Source organism: Colius striatus, chromosome 2 (genome assembly GCF_028858725.1).
Source record: "Colius striatus isolate bColStr4 chromosome 2, bColStr4.1.hap1, whole genome shotgun sequence".
In the NCBI taxonomy this organism is placed as follows: domain Eukaryota; kingdom Metazoa; phylum Chordata; class Aves; order Coliiformes; family Coliidae; genus Colius; species Colius striatus.
In genome coordinates, this window is record NC_084760.1 from 109641964 (window position 1) to 109661226 (window position 19263).

Here is a 19263-nt window from a genome sequence, read left to right on the forward strand (position 1 = left end):
GGATTGGCTTGACTTCAATGTCAAAGTCAAACAACTGAGAATGGGAGTCAGGGAGACAAACATAAATGATCCCTGATCACAATCACTCTCAACACCTTGGCAGACAGGAAAGGGGGATGAACAAAGCCCTTGTGCTGGTCAGGGCTGAGAAGTGAAGATGGGAGGTCAGTGTCAGCTAAGGCAGGAGGATTAATGCAGATGGGGGCTAAGTGATGAGTGGGCTGCAGTGAGACACTGCACACCCTACCACAGACACTGTGAGGGCTGCCAGGGAGAATCAGAGCTCTCACCTGGACCCTATCTCTGTGTTTCCAACCCTTTCTCAGGCTGGACACCTTCTATGGGGGAAAGTGTTTCTCAACATTGTGATTCTTAGCTCAAAGCAGCAGAACCAGTGCACATGGAGAAGCACTTTCCTTAATTTTGCACTTAATCTCACAGCATACAGTGAAGACAGTTTTGGTTTAATACTTTCTGTGAGAAGTTCTTTTCCAGCTTTGCCTCAGTTTTGCATCAGAAGCTTTTTTCACACAGGACATGTATTTTGACAGTGCTTAGGGGCCCTCATCTCTCCTTTTCCTTCTTGCATGGGTGAAGAAGTGAGAGGGTTGCCTCTCCAGGTTGCTGGAGTCCATCCTGTTGGACTCAGCACTTTGGCTGATGTGCTGGAGCAGAGAGAGCAGGTGCTTGAGCAAGACGAGGTTTGGTCTGGGCAGTTTGTCAGCCACCCTGCATGAACACAAGCAGAATGTGAAGTTAGTTCATGGTGCAGAGGCCACTCCTTTACTTGAGCAAGTCTCAATTAAACTCAGAGAGATGCTGCTTCCTCCAGAAAGAAGAAAGAGCTTTTTCACTGCTTAGCAGAAGTGTCACTCAGTCATCTCCAATGGCAGCTGAGCACATGGTTAATGATAAGATTGTGAATGACAAGATTTTGACTGAAAGGCAAATGTTACAGCAGTCCATGTCCTTGAGCAGAGGGGATGATGTCAGGAGATGTCACTGGAGGCTTCCTGAAGACACATGGAAGCCTGTGCTTGTGCTGTGCAGCTTTCAAAGCACTCCCAGTCAGCCAGACCTGCTCCTTTCAAGAAGCCAAACATGGTAGTGGTCTCCATGTGCCCAACTTCACTGCCAGCAGATGTGAAGGCTTCCTTTCAATGCCTGTCCCACAGCACTAAGACTACATTAGCTGAGACACTGCAGACTCTTCCTGCACTAGTTGTTCTACAGAGCAGGCACCAGCAGTATCTGCCACAACACAATGGAGTCTGAAAGGTGAAGGGGAAAAAATAGCCTCCCTAGGAGATTTATGAAGGATGCAGAGACACGTGGCTAAAGCAGGACTGTGTGAGCCAGTGCTAGATGAATGCAGGGAAGGGGATTTTGGAGAGGGACAGGGAAGGGCTCTCCAAAAAGCATATGGGCTGCCACCACTAAATGCTAACTGCAAAAATGATTCAAGATGCTTTGGAAAAGAGATTGTGAATATTTGACCCATCACCCCTGAGCTGAGGAAACAGACAGATGAAGGCAGGTGGTTGGGTGTGGGTCTGGGCATAAGGAGGGGCCTCTGCTGCCCAGGGGAGGGGGGCTGGCACACGGCTACTGTTTGCATTTGTATCTGCATAGCCAGGGATTGGATGCTGCTGGTTTGGGTTGAAAAGGACCTTTAAGCTCATCTAGTCCAATGCTCCAACACGTCCACATATCACCAACTCAGTCCACATTAAGATTCTGGGTTTTCTAATTGCAGCTGCCTGGCATTTCCACACCATGTCTCAGCCCTGGGCTGAACCCTTTCAGAAAAGTTCAACAGAGCTGTTTCAGCCTGACCTTTGAATGCGATTGGAGGGAAAATACATATTGAACCATCTTTTTGAAAGTCCCAGCAAATAACTCTTGCCACCTCTCTGCCAGAATTTTGAGTTCTAGCATTGCAACACCATAGTCAGGTGCCTCAGCTGGGAGTAATTGTGCAGCACAGCTCCAGTGTACTTTGTTAGAGTGAAGCAGAGTCTTTAACACACAGAGAAGCAGGATACTGGACTTCTGGTTTGTATTTTGGATTCTCATAGAAATCTTTCTGCAGTTTTCAGTTGGGAAAAGCATTTGGCATAATCAAACCACCAAAAACCAGAAGTTATTCTCTGGAGCAGATCTTCTGAAAAGGTTGTATTCCACATGGGCTACAAAAATCCTGGGGAAATATTCAGAGGAGCTAAAGCTCCAGGCTGCTTTGAAAACATGTCCAGGGACATTATCCCTGTGGAAATACAGTCCCACAGCTCACTTGAAAGGGCAGGGCACCTCCTTCTTGCTACTGCCTTGTGTCTGAAGTCGAATACACCAACATAAGTCCAAATTGCATGTAAAGGAGGCTATGTAAAACCAAATGAAACACTCAACAGCCACCTGAAAAATACATGAAGTGCCTTGAAAAACACAGATTATTGTGGGCTCATTACCAAGTCCTATGTAGGGAGCAGTCTTGTTCTATTTGCACACTGCATTAAACTCATTTAGTCTGCAGTTGCAGAGATGACACTAGTGATTCATCTCCTTTAGCATCTCTGGCTGCTTTCCCAAGAGCAGAGCTCCCGGCACAGACCCCAGCACTGCTCCTACCCCAGTCCCTGCTAAGTAGCTACCTATGTAAAGCACTAACATTTTCTCCTTAGGGAGACCCAGAGGGAGCAGTCAGCAAACATTCAGCTATGCAGGTGAATATATATTTAGCTATGTACTTGTAGCAATGTTTCCAGAAAGATTGCATTCCTGCAGTCTCGCTGGATCTCAGAATCAAAACAGCAATTTTTCCAGTGCTCTTTGGCCAAAAGGGACAAATACTGCCTCATCCCATGGCATCTGATGCCTGTTTCCCTTCAGACCATGGACCTGGACTCTTTTGCATGCAGCTCTTGCCAGTCAGGGCTGGGGACAAGAAAAAAACACAGATGTGCCTCTTTTCCAAAGTGTGCAAACCCTTCAAGATACAGTTTTTGAGAAGTTGTTGGGAAACATCCTGTCTTTTGCAGATCCACAGCATTTGCAGTGCCTGAACAACACAAGGCAGCTTGGGGTATGACCCACGACATACCCTGACATTGTTCACTGACATGAATAGAAATGCCCATGTGGGGATGATGTGAACTCCAGGCTTGGAAATAAACCCCAGGAGAATCCCTGAAGAACAACTGGATGACTGAAGAAACCAGCCCAGGTGCAGATTGCCTCACCACCGCTGTGCTCTGCAGGCCATCAGCACTGCAGGCAGCACTTCTTCCAGGTGCAAAGTATCCATGTGGCACAATGCAAGAGTCAGATGCTCTCAGTGGCTAAATGTCTTCCCAAGTAGAGACCCAAGGGGCTGCACAGGCAAGCACACACACACCCCTGCACACGTGTGAAGCAAGAGACTCATTCAATGCAGACTCCCTGCCAAGGGCTCAGCAGATCACACTTCCCAGCCCTCTGGTCCAGCCCACAGAGCTTCATACAGCAAAGAGCATGCAAGTGAGATGCTGTCCATCTTTTTTGATCAAAGCTCAGGGAGAGAAAGCGTATGATGTTTGTCTTCCCTAGCTACTGTTAGACGTGCTGAGGCCCTGCTTCTCAGGGAGTGGCTGGACATCTGCCTGCCAATGGGAATCGGGGAATGAATCTGTCTTTCTGCTTTGCTCATGCATGCAGCTTTTGCATTTCTCGTTAAACTGTCTTTATCTTAACCCGTGAGGATTTTTTTCGTCTTACTTTCTTCCTCTGTCTTGCTGAGGAGAGGGACTGAGAAAGCATCCACATGGGCATCTGTCAGCTGGCCAAGACCAGGCCACCAGTGCCTTTTATTGCTGCCCAACATGAGGCTTGAGATAATGACAGTTTTGATCTGGGCATACCATAGCTGTGGTAGCTGTTAATCGGCAGCCTTCTGCGTGGGTTATGGAGCTTGCTTGATTTACTGTGTAACAGAGCTTAGGGCTCATCAGTGGCTGCTTTCAGCTCCTGCTTTTTTGCTGCACAGCTTATCTCTGTGTTTAGCTGTGCCTGGGAACATTCTGATAAAAGCAGTGGCCATACACTTGGCCCCGGCACAGGTACTGTTTCTGCTCCAGGAAGGCTGTCCTAAGGAGAGGTGAGGGATTGTGCCTCCCTCTTTCCCTCCAGAACTGACATGGCTGTCTTTGTGGCACTGGCTCCAGAGATCCTCATACATGCTAATCTAAATTGCTTGATTAAGGTCATCGTCTTTTAGGTTTTTGCAGAAACAGGTTTTGGTCTGGTGTGAAGAGAAAACAGTTTGCTGGTGAGGTACAAGGAAATGTGCCTTTAGGCCATTGATCCCTGGGTGGCAGAGTGTATGGGAGGACTTTGTCAGATGCCTGGGGTAGTTACCACCTCCCATAGCCTGGGATCTTACACCTCTGCAGGCATGTTATCTTGAATTAGTGCACTATTTGTCATAAGGGTGTCTTTGCCTACCCCCCAGTGAAACCCAGCAGCTCTTAGCACTGCACTGGGGCTTTCTTCAAGAGTCATGCCTCTTGAGCTTTCCTTTAACATCATCAGAGGAGCATGGTTGAGACGGGGATCCAAACCACATCTGGAAATGCCATGGGTAAGACAGGGATCCAAACTGTCACATACCCCACAGATGTTATTGGTAAGGTAACAACCATGTCCCCATTACTTAACAAAAGAAACCCACAAGCTTATCCAGGTGTTATGGGTTTCTGCACAGTGCATATTCTGGGTTACAGTCAGCTTGTGAGCCCCCTTTATCAAGTGACCAGAAAAAAGGAGCTATTTTGAATGGTTCCTGAGCAACAACAGGCTCTTGAGCAGATCAGCCAGGAGATAGCTTGCATAGTAGTCCTTGGCCTTGTCCGTACAAGGTCAACTGAGTAAAATGTGTTCTACACTGCACACAGAGAGCATGACCTCACCTGAAGCCCCTAGCAGAAAACAGCAGGAGAAACCCAAGGCTGACCTCTAGGATTTTGGAGACAGAGGTATCAAGGCTCTGAAGCCCACTCTACCCCAAATACAAAAGATCCTAGCAGCATATGAGGGAGTTCAAGCTTTGTCAGAAGTGTCTTGGCACAGAAGCACAGGTCCTCTAGGCATCACATTTACATGTGATGCACTGGCTGTTCAAATGAATCATCCCCTCCATGCATGGAGCATCCAACACTATATGCAGTAAGTGGGTGTTGCCTGATCCTGCAACAAGCTTGAATAAGGAACCCAATCCACCCAGGAATTCTGAAAGAGACCATGAACTGGGCAGAAAGCAGAGATTTCAGAGCATTATCCAAGGAGATGACAGCTGCCCAAGAAGCATCACCATACAAGTTACCACAATGTGAAAGGCGGTGTGGTCTGTTTACCAACGGATCCTGTTGTGATGTAAAAAACCGTCAGAAGTGGAAAGCTGCTGTATGGAGCCCCACATGATAAATTGTTGCAGCTGTTGCAGGAGAAGGCAATGCAAGCCATTTTGCAGAAGTGAAAGCTATCCAGCTGTCCCTTGAGATTGCTGAAAGAGAAGAGCAGCCAGCACTCTCTCTCTATACTGACTCATGGGCAATAGAAGGCGCAATAGAACTGTCAGCACAGAACTAAACCTATCCAGACTAATTCATTGTGGGATGAAGTTACAAAGTTTGCTTTCCCTATTGCAGCCTGTATGGTGCTGTGCTTGGCATTTGGGGCTAGAACAGTGTTAACACACCACTGCTGAACAGTGCTTGCGTGGTGTCAGGACTTTCTCTCTTTATCTCTTGCACCTCCAAACCAAGTGGGACGGGAATGGGCAAGAGTCATGACACCTGACTTCAACTGATTGGAGGGATATTCCCTACCACATGACATTGTGCTCAGCAATAAAAGCTCGGGGAAGGAAGGAGGGGACATTTGTGGTTATGGCATATGTCTTCTTGTGCAACCATTACGTGTGCTGAGGCCCTGCTTTCCAGGGAGCAGCTGGATACCTGCTTGCTGATGGGCAGCAGGGAATGATTTCTTCTTTTTGCTTTGTGTGCATGGACAGCTTTTACTTTTGTTATTAAACTGTCTTTATTTTGACCCATTAGAGTTTTGGGTGGGTTTTTTGGTCTTATTTTCTCCCCTTGTCCTGCTGAGGAGGGGAAGTGAGAAATCATCTAGTTGAGCACCTGGCAGCCAGCCATATTTATGTTCCTGAATGTGCATACATTCTCCACCAAACTAATTCACTTAGTAACAGCAGGCAAAGGAGACTGAGTCAGCTTTTCAGATGGTGAAAGTACATTTGAAATAAACTTTATATTGGAAAATTGCTATGAACAAATAATAACAACTATTAATATTACTACTACTGCACTGAGTTTCCAGGGGAGTAAGAGCAAGCAACATTGACTGAATGTCAGTGAAGCCTTCTCTCTGCCCCAGAGAAAACCCAGGTGCTGGTGCAGGTCCTGCACCATTCAGGTGGTCTGAGCAGTGCCATTAGGGACACCTGAGGGGTAACTGTCAACAGAAGTGATGGTAGCAGAGCCTGGATCTCAGTATGTACAAGACGTGGCAGATGGAGTGCAAAAGCAAGCGGGCTGGCTGGCAGCAGGCACTTCAGTAATGAAGCATCACAGGAGCTTGCAGACTCCTCTCTGATTTTACTGGGCTGTGTTCCAGAGTGTGTCTTCACCTTTTTTTTTCTTAAGTATCTGTAAATGAAAGCCTGCTAAGCTCTTGGATAAGTGTCTCTTTAACTTCTCAGTCTCCTATGAATTTCAAATAGATTTTTTTATTACCTTAATTGGCGACTGCCTGTTTTAATTTGGCATCACAGTTAATCTTACACTGCTGACACATATGAGGCTTTGTGCAGAACAAAAAAAAATGGTTTTGTTTTTTTTTTTTGGCATAAGCACCAAAAGAAACACAAATTGTAGAGAAATATGAGGACCACCTTTGCAATTCTGATTTTCGTTTTCTTCCTTTCATTGTAGTCTTCAGTTACCACCTTCTCCAATATTTTACATGAAGATAGATACTGGCCAAGCCATTGTGTGAGCTTAGCAAAAAATTCTTCTCTTTGCAGTGATCCAGAAAACATTTCTGATCTAAACAACAATAGGCAGAAAGCAACTGTCTTGTGTCTCCGAAGGTCTCAAGCGATAGTATTATCTGTCCAACTTGAGCTAATATCAAAATACAAATGGATTTGTAAATGTAGAAATCAATCAGTCCTGATCATACTGTCTGGGAACATATTGCAACTTCCAGAAAAGCTGGCCTGCATTCATGTCCTGGAGGGCTTAGCTGAGCCATCACAATAATTGCACTGATGATGCCAAACCTCATGTAACTTCCCTGATGATTTTCATAGGCTGCCAGAGGGTGTCACAGGGGGAGCCTGGCACCTTGGAACTAAGTTTTATTAATATTTGATACAGAAGATATTTTCAACAATAAAGCTGAAAAAAATACATGAGGAAAAAAAAAACCCAAACAACTCAGAACTCCCTGGCTCACACAGAGCTAGGAAAGGGAGGGTAACACTGGCAGACAGAGGTGGCTGATTTGCAGCAGCTGGCTGTATTGCAAATGAGGGCAGAGCTGCTGGGATGAGGTGCAACTTTTGTTGGAGTCTGTATCTACCTGTCCTTTCAAAGGCTCTGAGTAAGTTTGAAAGATGCTATATTTTGCTGGGTTTTATTTTCCCAAAGAGTGAATTGTGCATAGTCAGGGGCGTGATAATTCACTCCATGCTTAACAGGACACTTGGCCTTCTCTTAAGAAAGAGCAGTTCCTCTGCATTTTTCTTGGTGAGAATACCATCACCTGGTCTGCAAGAGGTAGCATCCCATCCGGAGGCAATTCATCATGAATTGAAACAAGTCCTTCAACTTCAGCTGCTAGGCAGCACAGCTCACTGGGAACAGGTCAACATGTAAAACAGGAAGGTTAAGTACAGGCAAGTCTGTAGAAGAAATATCCCCCTTGAACTGATAAAGCTTCTCTGTGCTTGGGTCACTTAAATTTCAGTAAGATGGAGCACATTGGGTAGTAGAAAGGCAATGCCTGTTGTTTAAGAGTTCTGTGCAATTCTTAGGAGAGTTAAAAGGGTGATTCCACAGACCTGTGCCCAGGAGGATGCTGAGGACGTGTAACTGGACACTTGCAGGAATGATGTGTGCCTTATAGACACTTCACTTCCAGGCCATTGGCGACACAGACCCCTGTCCCTAACGTCCCTTGTCCGTGTCACTCATTCATACTCACATTTAGACTGCAAGTTCCCCAGCTCCAGTGTTCAATACTTCTGACAGGGTTACATTCACACCTGCCACGTTCTCTCAGTAATAATTCTGGAGGGGGGAACGGGGGGGCCTTGGCTGCCCCCTCAATAAATAAGCAGCCGTGAAGGATTTTCTCTTTGCAAGTCGCTTTTCACTTCTATTCTTCCCACGCCTATTGATTGATCCGCGTCTCCCCTTTCTCGGCCAGCCCGGCTCTGCCAGCAGCATCCCGGCGCTTCCCCCCGGGTTTTGCCGCCGGGAGGAGGGAGCGACTCCTCCCTCGGCGGGGAGGGAGGTGAAGGGGGGAGCGGGCGGCGGGGTCTCCGCTCACTCGCTCCCGCTCGGCGCCCGAGGCGGACCGGCCGCGATGCCGGGACCGCGTGCGGGGAGCGCGGCTCGGCGGGGCAGCAGCGGCGGCGACGGCAGCGGAGGGGTCCCCGCGGCCTCGGCGGTGAGTGGGGCGCGGCGGGGCTGCGGAGCGGCGCGGGGCAGCAACCCGCCTGCCTGGGTGTCCGAGGTGATGCTGGCTGCGGTCAGCGGGTCTTTGAAGACAAACTGCCGAGGGGATGCCGGGGGCTCCTAGCCTGGTCTTGAATCGGGTAAAAAGCAAAACCCGAGGTTTCAATTGCGCTGCAGGGGTGGGGGGCACTGGCCTCGTCCTGTACTGCTCAGCGGGTCTGTGCTCCCAGGCCGCGGAGCACCGTTATCCTAAGAGAGGGAGACATGGGAATCGGGTGAGATGAGGGTCCGAGTACCAGCGGTCGGGAGAAGGCGCAGTCCCTTGTCCTTGGCCAGAGGCGGAATTAGAAGAGACTGCTTGAGGGTATCACTGCACGGCCAAACTGCTCAGACACCGCTTTAGGGCAGCAGAGTCGCGGTAAACGGAGCAAACAAAATCAAACCCGCTGCCACCAGTGAATGAACATTGGTTTAAATAAAACCGGAGAGTTTCTTGGCTATATACGTAAGGGGGAAAGAGTTAAAGAGGGCGTTTTGTTGTTTTTCTTTGTGTTTTTTTTCTGGGGGGGGGGGGGTTATTGTCGTTGTTCGTGCTATGTAGAGGTTTAACATCATTACAAAAGACATGTTTCACATTAGTGCATGCTGTGAAACTCTGCCCCACAGCACCTGGTAGCCTGGTGTGAGCCCAGGACCAAAGCTCCGTCCCTGGGGAGGTCTCAGCTGCAGCAATCGCTACTGTCAGCAGGGAGGGGAGCCCCGGCCGCCAGCCCATCCACGGCAAAGGCCAGAAGGGACCGTTACATCATTTAGTCTGACCTCAGACAGGAGCGAGGCTGGCTGGGAAACAAACAGAAAATTGCCGGGGACTGAATCTCTGCACCAAAACACAGCGTTTCTTTTTGACTTTGTCACCTTTGACAAATAGTCTCTTCCACAAGAAATGAGATTAGTGGCAGGGGCTCTCTGTGTAAAACACTTACAGAGAGATGCATGAAGCATAAGTGGAAGCTTCAGAACTTCCAAATATAAAGCCTGGAAGTGTGTTCTACATGTCAACTGGCCTGGTTTTCCATTGTTCCTCCTGCTCTTCAAAACTAGGGCTGCTAGCAGAAAGGGACTACTTTCCAATAAGAAAGAGCTTACTGAAAAAAACCCAACAAAACAACACAAGAGTTAAGAAGAAAAAAAGAGAAACAAATAACAGTTACATTTTCTTCAATGTTGTCTATAGAAACACTGTAAAAAAAAATATAAGCATATTTTCTCCCTTCTTCTTCCCATTTCTTTCTTTCTAATCTTGCTTTATTTTTCTGTTTCGGATGAGAAAGTAAGAAAGAAGCAGAAAAAATGTAGGTGATTATTTAGCAAAGGAAAACTAGGATGGTAAATGCCCTGATATAAATTTTTACTTAAATTTTTTCCAAGAGAAACCTTTCATTATACCTTGAAGAACTGCTGTTTCCTTTAGACATGACACAGCCCCAGCACTCTCACCCCTAGCACGGGGCTGGATCCATCTTACAATACTTTGATGTTCGGTCTTGTTTTCACTTCTTCTAGTTTTATAGATCTGACTCCCCAGATCTTTTACCTAAGCCTGATACTTTTTCAGAGTGGTGGCTTTTTAGTGTTCACAGTGCACACAAACCCCTCGCAAAGGTGTGCGAACAGTGCATCACAGGAGTGCCAGGCTGTGCTGGGGTGTTATCCCAAGAGACGAGAAGGGTGAGTCACCTCCCCAGCCCTGTGCATCCATCAGTCCAATGCACCATCTGCCACAGACCAGTGGGTCCTCCTGGGAGCTTGAGAAATGCATATCTACTGCAGATAGTCATGGATGTCTGGCTTGCATGCTGTGGCAGGGAAAGGGACGATGGTGTTTGTGGTTAATGAAGTCTGGTGCAAAGCTGCATCCCATGCTGATTTATTACCTTGGAAAGCAGGGGTGTGATGCCAGACAAATAACTGGCCCTGTGGGAGCACAGGACACCGGGAAGGCAGGAGTAGGAGGATGGGAAGGTGAGGAAGAGGTGGAACATCTCAGTGCCACCACCAATGAGGACAGCAGCAGTGGCCAGCAGAGCTTGTAGGGGGAATTTGTCACAGCTGTCAGAGGCTGAAGCAAGGGACCTTGTGGAGGCTCTAAATCACAATGATTGCACAGTCAATAAAGAAAACCTCATCAGTCCCCATAACCAGGCTGTTGGCTTTTAAAAACTCTTCAGATAAAAATCTGTTTACTCCTGTGTTCTTCAGAGTAACTGTGCTGACTACAGCAATGACAGATGCAATAAGTAGCTTTGGGAAAAAGTTTTAATATGGACCAGTTCCAGGCAAATTCCAGTCTGGTTTATTCCATAACAGCCTGGTACCGCTCCTTAGGAGGGCCAGCTTAAATCTACTATGCTGCTGCTTATTTTAGAGGAACTACTGTCTGCCCATGCTGATACAACCTAGACCAGGAATCCTCCTCTTGCATATATTTGTAAGCTCCTTCCCAGCCTGCCTGACTGAGCAAAACCAACCACTCACTCTGAGGGAGTACCTGCAGGACAGCTCTTGTGGGTTCTGCTGGGGACAGCAGGGCACAGGACTGGTTTCAGTGGGTACAAAGGTGCCCTGTTCCATGGGAGACAAAGAAGCCAGATGATGCCATTCGTGTGTGTGCCACTGAGAAATAGTGGCCAAGAGCTGCTCATTCAAAATGTCAGCTAGTGGGACTGGCTGCAGATATGGCCAGGGCATGGACCACCTCACCCAGTCAGGCTATGTCTACACTAGTAAATTAAGCATCATTTGAGAGTCCTCCCTGGTATTGCAGCATAAGTATCTCTAGTTGCTGTAAATTATAATATCACATATAACCTGTTAGAGCCAGCCTTGGCACTTATTTGGCCCATGCCATGTGGCACTGCCTTACTCAACTTCTGCCCTCTTTCAGGCAGTAGTGTCCCAGGCTGCTCCTAATGGGTAGCAGAGCCCTGCCTCAGGACTACCAGCACTGGCTACTGCAGGCCCAGCCTGAGCCAAGGCACCAGCAGTGTCTGCAGGTGGTTTGGTTTGGCAGAGTAGCATGGAGAGCACCTGGATGCTCCTGTCCTGCACCACCTGCTCTGAGCCCTTCCCACTCCATCACAGCTGTGGGAGCTTGCCCCAGCTGCTCCCTCCTGGCTTATCCCTTTTCTTCCTTCTCTTCTTCCATGTCCCTTATCCTGTCTTTGGAGGTTGACCTGCTGGAGAACAGCTGTCAAGAGGGACCTGGGAGCCCTGGTGGACAGCAAACTAACCATGAGCCAGCAATGTGCCCTTGTGGCCAGGATGCATCAAGAAGAGTGTGGCCAGCAGGTTGAGGGAGGCTCTCCTCCTTCTCTGCCCTGGAGAGGTCTCATCTGGAGTCCTGTGTCCAGTTCTAGGCTCCCCAGCTCAAGAGGGTCAGACTTCTAGATGGTCCAGTGCAGGGTCACCAAGATGATCAAGGAACAGGAGCATCTTATGAGGAAAGGCTATGGGAATTGGGGCTCTTTAGCCTAGAAAAGAGAAGACTGAAGGAGGGGACTTCATTGACACTTGTAAGTAACTAAAGGGTAGATGTCAGGAGGACAGGGTGATGCTTTTTTTTTTTCTGTAGTGTCTAGTGACAGGACAAGGAGGGAGTGGGGGAGGTAAACACACATTCAAAGGACTCCTTCCCATCAGGAGCCCCTTTTCCTCTCCTCTTTGGTGGTCAGGCATGCTAGGGTAGTCATAGCTGCCCCTTCCCCAGCCTACTGCACATGTGCACACACCAGGAATTCCCCAGGAATTTTTGTGTTCCCTGGGAAAACATGGTCCAGGAAAGACAGTTTTACCTGCAACACACCTCCTGGAAACTCCCAAGGCTCACCTCCCTGCTTCTGCTTCTAGGGTCTTGTGGGGTTCGGTTTAAGTGATCACTTAATGTGAACTGCGTGAAATTTCTGTGTTCCTGCCCATTATGGGCTCTTTCAGGAGAAGGAAGAATGTGGGTTTGCTCTTTTCACAAGGACTCTCACCTAGCATGGTGGAGGGAGGCGAAGAGGCTTTTAGTTCATCCTTAAGGATTGCAGAAGGAGGTTTGTAGGTGTGGGGGCATTTCTGAAGGTCTTGAAGAAACAAAAGTCTGAGTTTTTAGAAATGGATTTAGTTTTCAGCTGGAAATGGCCCTCATTTACTGAAGAATCTGGCTGTCTCTGAGTCCCTCCAGGTCACCAAATCATGCCTTTGTACATCTCTAAAGGTGATAACACTTTGAAAGGCTTTCCAAATGAGTAAGAACAAGGATATGATTGTGCCTATAAACCAGCAACACATGATTAGCCCATCTGATGAAGAATGACTAAATGCTGTATTTTCAGGTTTTTTGATGGAGTGATTTGAGCTAGTAAAGGAGTTTTGACTTCTCTGCCAGTTTCAAAAAGCAAATCATTAGGTGCTAGGATTGCTCAGCATTCTCAGTACCCTATATCCCACTGTGACACACAGTGGGATGCTTTTTAGGCTTTCTCTCCTGTTTTCATGGTTAGGATGGAGTGTTCAGGCAGTTATCCTTGTGGATGCCTGGGATGACGTCTTTGCACAGTGCATGTAGGTGATTTCACTAAAAAAATGGCTCCCAGTGAGTGCCCCTGGAATCCTGCAATCTGCAAATGCCATCTTTGTGTTATCTGCTGTGTGTCTTGGCATGAGAGCAGGTTGTGGGCTAGACTAAGACAGGACAATGTGGCAGATGCTGCAATATCCTCCATGAAGCAAGAAAATATTTCTGTTAAGAGAAGGAAAGCCCCTGAAGAAAGTGTGATGTAATTAATAGTCAAATCTTGCATAAATGGGTTCAAATTCACCCAGCTCTTGGAGCACAGGGTGAAGTTAATTTGATTTCTCTGCATGTGCTGCAGTCTGTTGGTAAAAATCACTCCTAGTTTTTTTCCACCAAAGTCACAGCAACATTTTGGAATAAAGTTCTTCTTCATAATGTTATTTGGTTTAATAAATCAAATGGAAGTGATCATAGAATCATTGTGGTTGGAAATGGCCTTTAAGATCATCAAGTCCAACCAGTAATCTAACACTGCCAAGCCCATCACTAAACTAAACCATATCCCTCAGCACCTCAACTATGTGTCTTTTGAATACCTCTAGGGATGGTGACTCCACAGCCTCCCTGGGCTGCCTGTTCTAATGCTTAACAACCCTCTCAGTGGAAAATTTCTAAGTAATTTCTGGTCTAAACCTCCCCTGGCACAACTTGAGCCCATTTCATCTTGTCCTATCATTCATTACTGGAGAGAAGAGATTGACCCTCACCTCACTGCAGCCCCCTTTCAGGTAGTTGTAGAGAGTGATCACGTCTCCTCTCAGCCTCCTCTTCTCTAGGCTAAACATCCCCAGCTCCCTCAGCCACTCCTCATGAGACTTGTTCTCTAGACCCTTCATCAGCTTTGTTGCCCATCTCTGGACACGCTCCAGCACCTCAGTGTCTTTCTTGTAGTGAGGGGCCCAAAACTGAACACAATATTTGAGGTATAGCCTCAGCAGCACCAAGTGCAGGGGGACAATCACTTCCCTGTACCTGCTGGTCACATTATTTTGGATACAGGCTAGGATGCCATTGGCCTTCTTGGCCACCGGGGCACACTGCTGGCTCATGTTCAGCTGCCTGTTGATTAACATCCCCAAGTCCTTTTCTGCCAGGCAGTTTTCCAGCCACTCTGTTCCAAGCCTGTAGCATTGCATGGGGTTGTTGTGGCCCAAGTGTGGGACCTGGCACTTGGCCTTGTTGAACCTCATACAATTGGCCTCTGCCCATCGCTTCAGCCTGTTCCAGTCACCCTGAAGAGCCTTCCTGCCCTCAAGCAGATACATGCTCCCACCCAGCTTGGTGCCATCAGCAAATTTAGTGAGGGTGCACTCAATCTCCTCATCCAGGTCATTGATAAAGATGTTAAAACAAGCCCCAACACTGAGCCCTGTGGAACTTCATTGTGTCCCTGTAAACGAGCTCCTCTGCGTGTATACAGTAATGGCACCTACTTCTGCCATACAAGCTCCATACAGGAGTAACTATACCAGTGTCAAATTGGTACAAACCAGGGGTAAATACACCTGTGTCATTCCTGTCTTCCACTGTTCCTAGCAGAAAGAGGTTTTCTAGTATCTCGCCTCAGTGCTGCTGCAGTTTCATGGCCATGTGTACCAGCACCTTTCCCTGCAGCAAGAGCGAGATAACTGCTCCTGCTGCTGCTTTACATCTCTCTGATGATAACAGCTGGGCACATTGCTCAACTCTGGGTGTTGTGGTTTGGCCCAGCTAGCACAGCAGCACCACGACACTCTCTTGCTCAGTGCCCCCATTCACCCCCACTCTCGTTAGGATGGCGGAGGCCCCAGTGAAATGGGAGTAAAAAGCTAAGCAAGGTTGTTGTGGATTGAGACAAGGGCAGGGAGGGCTCGCTGCCAATTACAGTTCCAGGCAAAACAGACTCCAGTACTCAGAGAGGAAAGTAGGAAAGTTTATTCTACAAGAAACAACAGAATAAAAGCAAAAAGGGAGTAGGATGATGAGAAAATGACAACCAGCACTGTAAGATTTCCCTCCCCCATCCCTCCTTTCTTCCTGGGCCCAGCTCACTGCTCCCTCTCTCTCTACCTCCTCTCCCCTCAATGGCTCAGGGGGGCAGGGAATGGGGGATGTGGTCAGTCTGTCACAGATGGGCTCTGCTGCTTCTCTCTGCTCAGATGAGGATGACTCCTGGCATTCTTCCCCTGCTTCAACATGGGGTCCCTCCCCCGGAACACAGTCCTTAACAAACTTCTCTGGTGTGGGTTGTTCCCAGCTGTCACATCAAACCACAACACTGGGAAAATGCATTTGCTTTGGGCTACAGGGGCCAGGGCACAGTGGAGGTGGTCTCAGATGGCTCAACCCCCATCACCCTTCCCAGAGCTGGGTCCCTGACACTCTTGGGCAGCACATGGTGCCTCCAGCTCCACTCTGCATTGCGCAGGTGCCCACCCTTTGCACTGGGATGGTTTGCACCAACTCAATGAGGCCTTGGTTTCTGCCCTCTTGGAAGCTCCTCATCTCCCCTCTGGTTTTGGCAGCAGTGCTTGGTACACACACACACACACAGCCCTCCCACACACGCTCTCACCTTCTCTCTGACACCCCAGCAACAGACCACAGCCACTTTTCCATTTCTCCAAGGAGAGCAGATCTGCAGACACAGACAGTAGGGCCTGCTTGCCATTTGTAAACCACGTGAAGTGGTACACTGCTAAGGACCTTCAGGAGTTAGAGGTGAAAGCTGCTGAAATTCTGATGAATTTGGGACAAAGTTTCGATAAAAAGCAGATGGCATTTCTAATCATTCTTTTTCCACTCAGTAGATGGGGCCAAATGTTAAGTTGCCTGTCAATATAACACCCTGCTTTTCAAGGATCTCAAAAAAAATTACTGCAAGTACGACTTTAGCAAGACTGGCATCCCCTAAAGGGTGGTAACTGGCCCTTTGGCGGCCCCATGTCAACACTTGGCAGCAAGGAGCCATTTCTTGCCTCTGATGCTGCTCTGCTGTGTCACTTGTTCCTGAAATAGCCTCGTTCCCTGGCGCTTGTGCTCACGTTCAGATGGCGGGTGGCTGCACAGAGCCTGCTGTCCCGAAGTACCAATCTGAGGGATTTGAGCTATTTAAGAGGCAGGCAGCTCCCCAGTTGATTTGCTGGAGGCAGCTTACCCACCTCTAATTGAAGCCAGCTTGGTTGCCTCTGAAGGGCAGCACCCAGCTTGCTTCTGAGAGCCCAGCTGGGCTTACTGCAAGGAGCTTCCTCTCACACCACTCTATAGAGCGCAGAGATCTGTATCCAACTCAGCTGTTCTGGGAGCGTCGTATAAGTCTGTGCAGAGAAGTGGGCACTGCTGGGAGAGGACATGGCACCTCTTCTCCCAAAGCCTTCCACAGAAGAGGGGAAGGAGGAGTGGGTACCCATGTCTCCCCACTGCCTGTTGGAGGACTCCAGGGGGAGCAGCCCTCATACAGGTGCTGGTGCTGAGGTTGCCCTAATTTGGGCAGACATCCATCAGGTTGCCTCAGCTGGTGGCCACAGGGCTTTGCCTATGCAGCCACAGCTGTGCACCTGCCCTGGCTGGTGCTGCCATGCCTGGCTGGCTCTACAGGGCAGTGGACATTGTACCCACCACAGTGGAGCTTGGAGCCTGGAGTTAGGAGCACAAAGAGACTTTAACCTCTTCCTTGCATGTTTCGTAGCAATGATTCTCTTAAATGCTCAAATTCCTCACCTTTGTGGGAGCTTCACTGGATGATGGAAACTTGTAACAAGCTTACTCTTTGTTTTCAGGCCCTCAAGACTGTTCCTTCCCGCCGGTGTTCAGCACCATCGCTCTTATTCAGCAAAGGCTTGAGCAAGACATGGTTGCCTTCAGCCAGGTATGTATGTATGTCATGTGCCCCATTCACAGTGCTTGCACAGATGTTTAATGGCCAGGAGCAAGGCAACATACCTTGGCTTGCCCATACATACATTATGTTGTGCCACTGCCTCCCGCACTGGAGGACCCCAGATGAGAGAGCGTACACGTGGTGCCTGCAGCGGCTGAGCTGGCAGAATCCTGACTGCTGTTGTAGAGGTGATGGAAAGGAGAAGCAGTGGGAACTGCACCTCCTGGCATTGTCCTCAGCTACTCTTCTCACCCTCCCATCAGGCCTGTGCAAGCCCAGCAGGAGCACAGCCTCTTCCTCTCATCTCTCCCGTGACAAGGGCTGCCAGCTCTGACTCCTTGCTGATATTAGTTTCTACCTATGCTGCTGTGCAGCCTCCATTGGTGCTTTCCCCTGCAGAGCATTTCAATTCTTTGCTTTTCAACTGTTTTTCTTTCTTTTGGTAGCAAAGCCTTTGAAACAGGCAGAAAAGTTGGCTGTAATAGCACTTACCATCTTATTTTGCTATAGGTCATGGCTTGTCTAGCCAAACAGATGGGAGATTTCTGCTGATATTAGTGGCAGTGCCTCCTTTCTTCATTAAACTGGTTTCTGATATGCAGAGGAACACTTGTCATTCGAGCTGCAGCTACTTCATTGCAATGGCCTGGCTTCTCTTCCCTCTGATAAACTCAGTCCAGTTAGTCAAACAGCACTGCTAAGTGGGCATGCTGGTGTTGCAAGGGTTGTTAGGTGTTTAGAAAAAGCTTATAGAGGAAAGGCAGGAAGGATAATAGTGCCTTCCATCTTCAGGTAGCAAAAATCTGAGCCCTTGAGCATTCCTCACTTGAGGAATGAGTCAAGTTGTGCTGTACAAGCACTTGCAGTTAATTATTCCTCAGTTTTGCTTCTCTTCAGAGTGAGCACATATTTTGCATTCGTTTCTCGACATGAGCATCAGGAGCTGTCAGACTGTCAGAAAGGCTGAGTTTAACACATTTTCCTTCCACTGGAAATGTTCCCCAATGAAATCTGTGCAGTGTCTCTGTGTGACACCTCCTGGCTTGCCATACGGCTCCATCTCAGAACCCAGAATCATTCTATAGCCCAAGGGGACAGGTGGAACTCAAATACTGAACAAGTGCCCAGAACTCACTGCTCTGTTTTCTTTCATGCCATGATTTAATACGTGTTCCAAGTGAAAAGTAGTGTCACCAGCAGACACTCCCTCCCCACTCCCTAAAAGTCATATAAACTCCAAGATCCTGCAGGAAAAAAGGGGTTGTTAATGTTGCTATAGGAAGGAGACAGCAGCAGCTTTGGGTTTCAGACCTCTGTCTGTGAGAACAGACTCAGTTGGGCAGAAAAGTGGTCCCAGTGCCTTATTCCCCTTTGGGGCACAATATGGGTCCTCCCTCTCTGCAGGAGGCAGCATTCACCAAGAGCACAGCACACTGTTGCTGGTGTAATCTCTGTTGTTGCTGGTGCCCTTGGCTAATTTGCAGCAGGTGCCAACAGCTAATTTGTCTGTGGCTTGAGTGTATTGGGGAGGGAGGTGTGCTCTGTCAGTACCCCCAGCTTTACTATCCCCACAAACAAAGCCAGATATCTCAGCAGGACAATCCAATGTCAGCTGACAGGACTGGGCTGTCTCCACAGTAGGAAAAGTGAGGGGGAGAAGGCAAGCAGCAGAATTGGGAGAAGTAGCCATTGGGACCCGAGTTTATCTGTCTATGCTTCAAGCAGTGGACTGGGGTGGGCAGAGCAGGAGCTCCAAGCAGAAGTTCAGCAGTTGCTGCCTCCTGCCTTTGCCCTCAGCCTTGCCTCTGCAGCCTGCCCTGACCATCACTTTTCAGGCAGTGAGGACAGGAGAGCTGTGATGGTTTTCACACTCTAGGCAGCTTCTCCCCTGGGGGACTGCCTGCTTTGCCTATTCCCTCAAGCTGATGCTAATCCTGCACGATAGCCTGGGCAGAGCCCCAGCTGCTTCATTGGCACTTGCTAATAGCCCCAAAGGCCTTGGATCAGCTCATCTCACAAAAGGAAGTATCATTTCCACTGAATACATT

The 19263-nt window shown here is 48.4% G+C and overlaps 1 protein-coding gene across 1 annotated transcript in view; it reads left to right on the forward strand.

Moving 5' to 3' along the window:
- The first annotated feature begins 17122 nt into the window (after positions 1-17122).
- TAGAP (T cell activation RhoGTPase activating protein) overlaps positions 17123-19263 on the forward strand; it is a 43989-nt gene continuing 41848 nt past the window's right edge. Inside the window, exon 1 of the mRNA XM_010208046.2 lies at positions 17123-17203. The gene's annotated coding sequence lies outside the window, so the exon portion shown is untranslated. The remainder of the gene's footprint in view (positions 17204-19263) is intronic.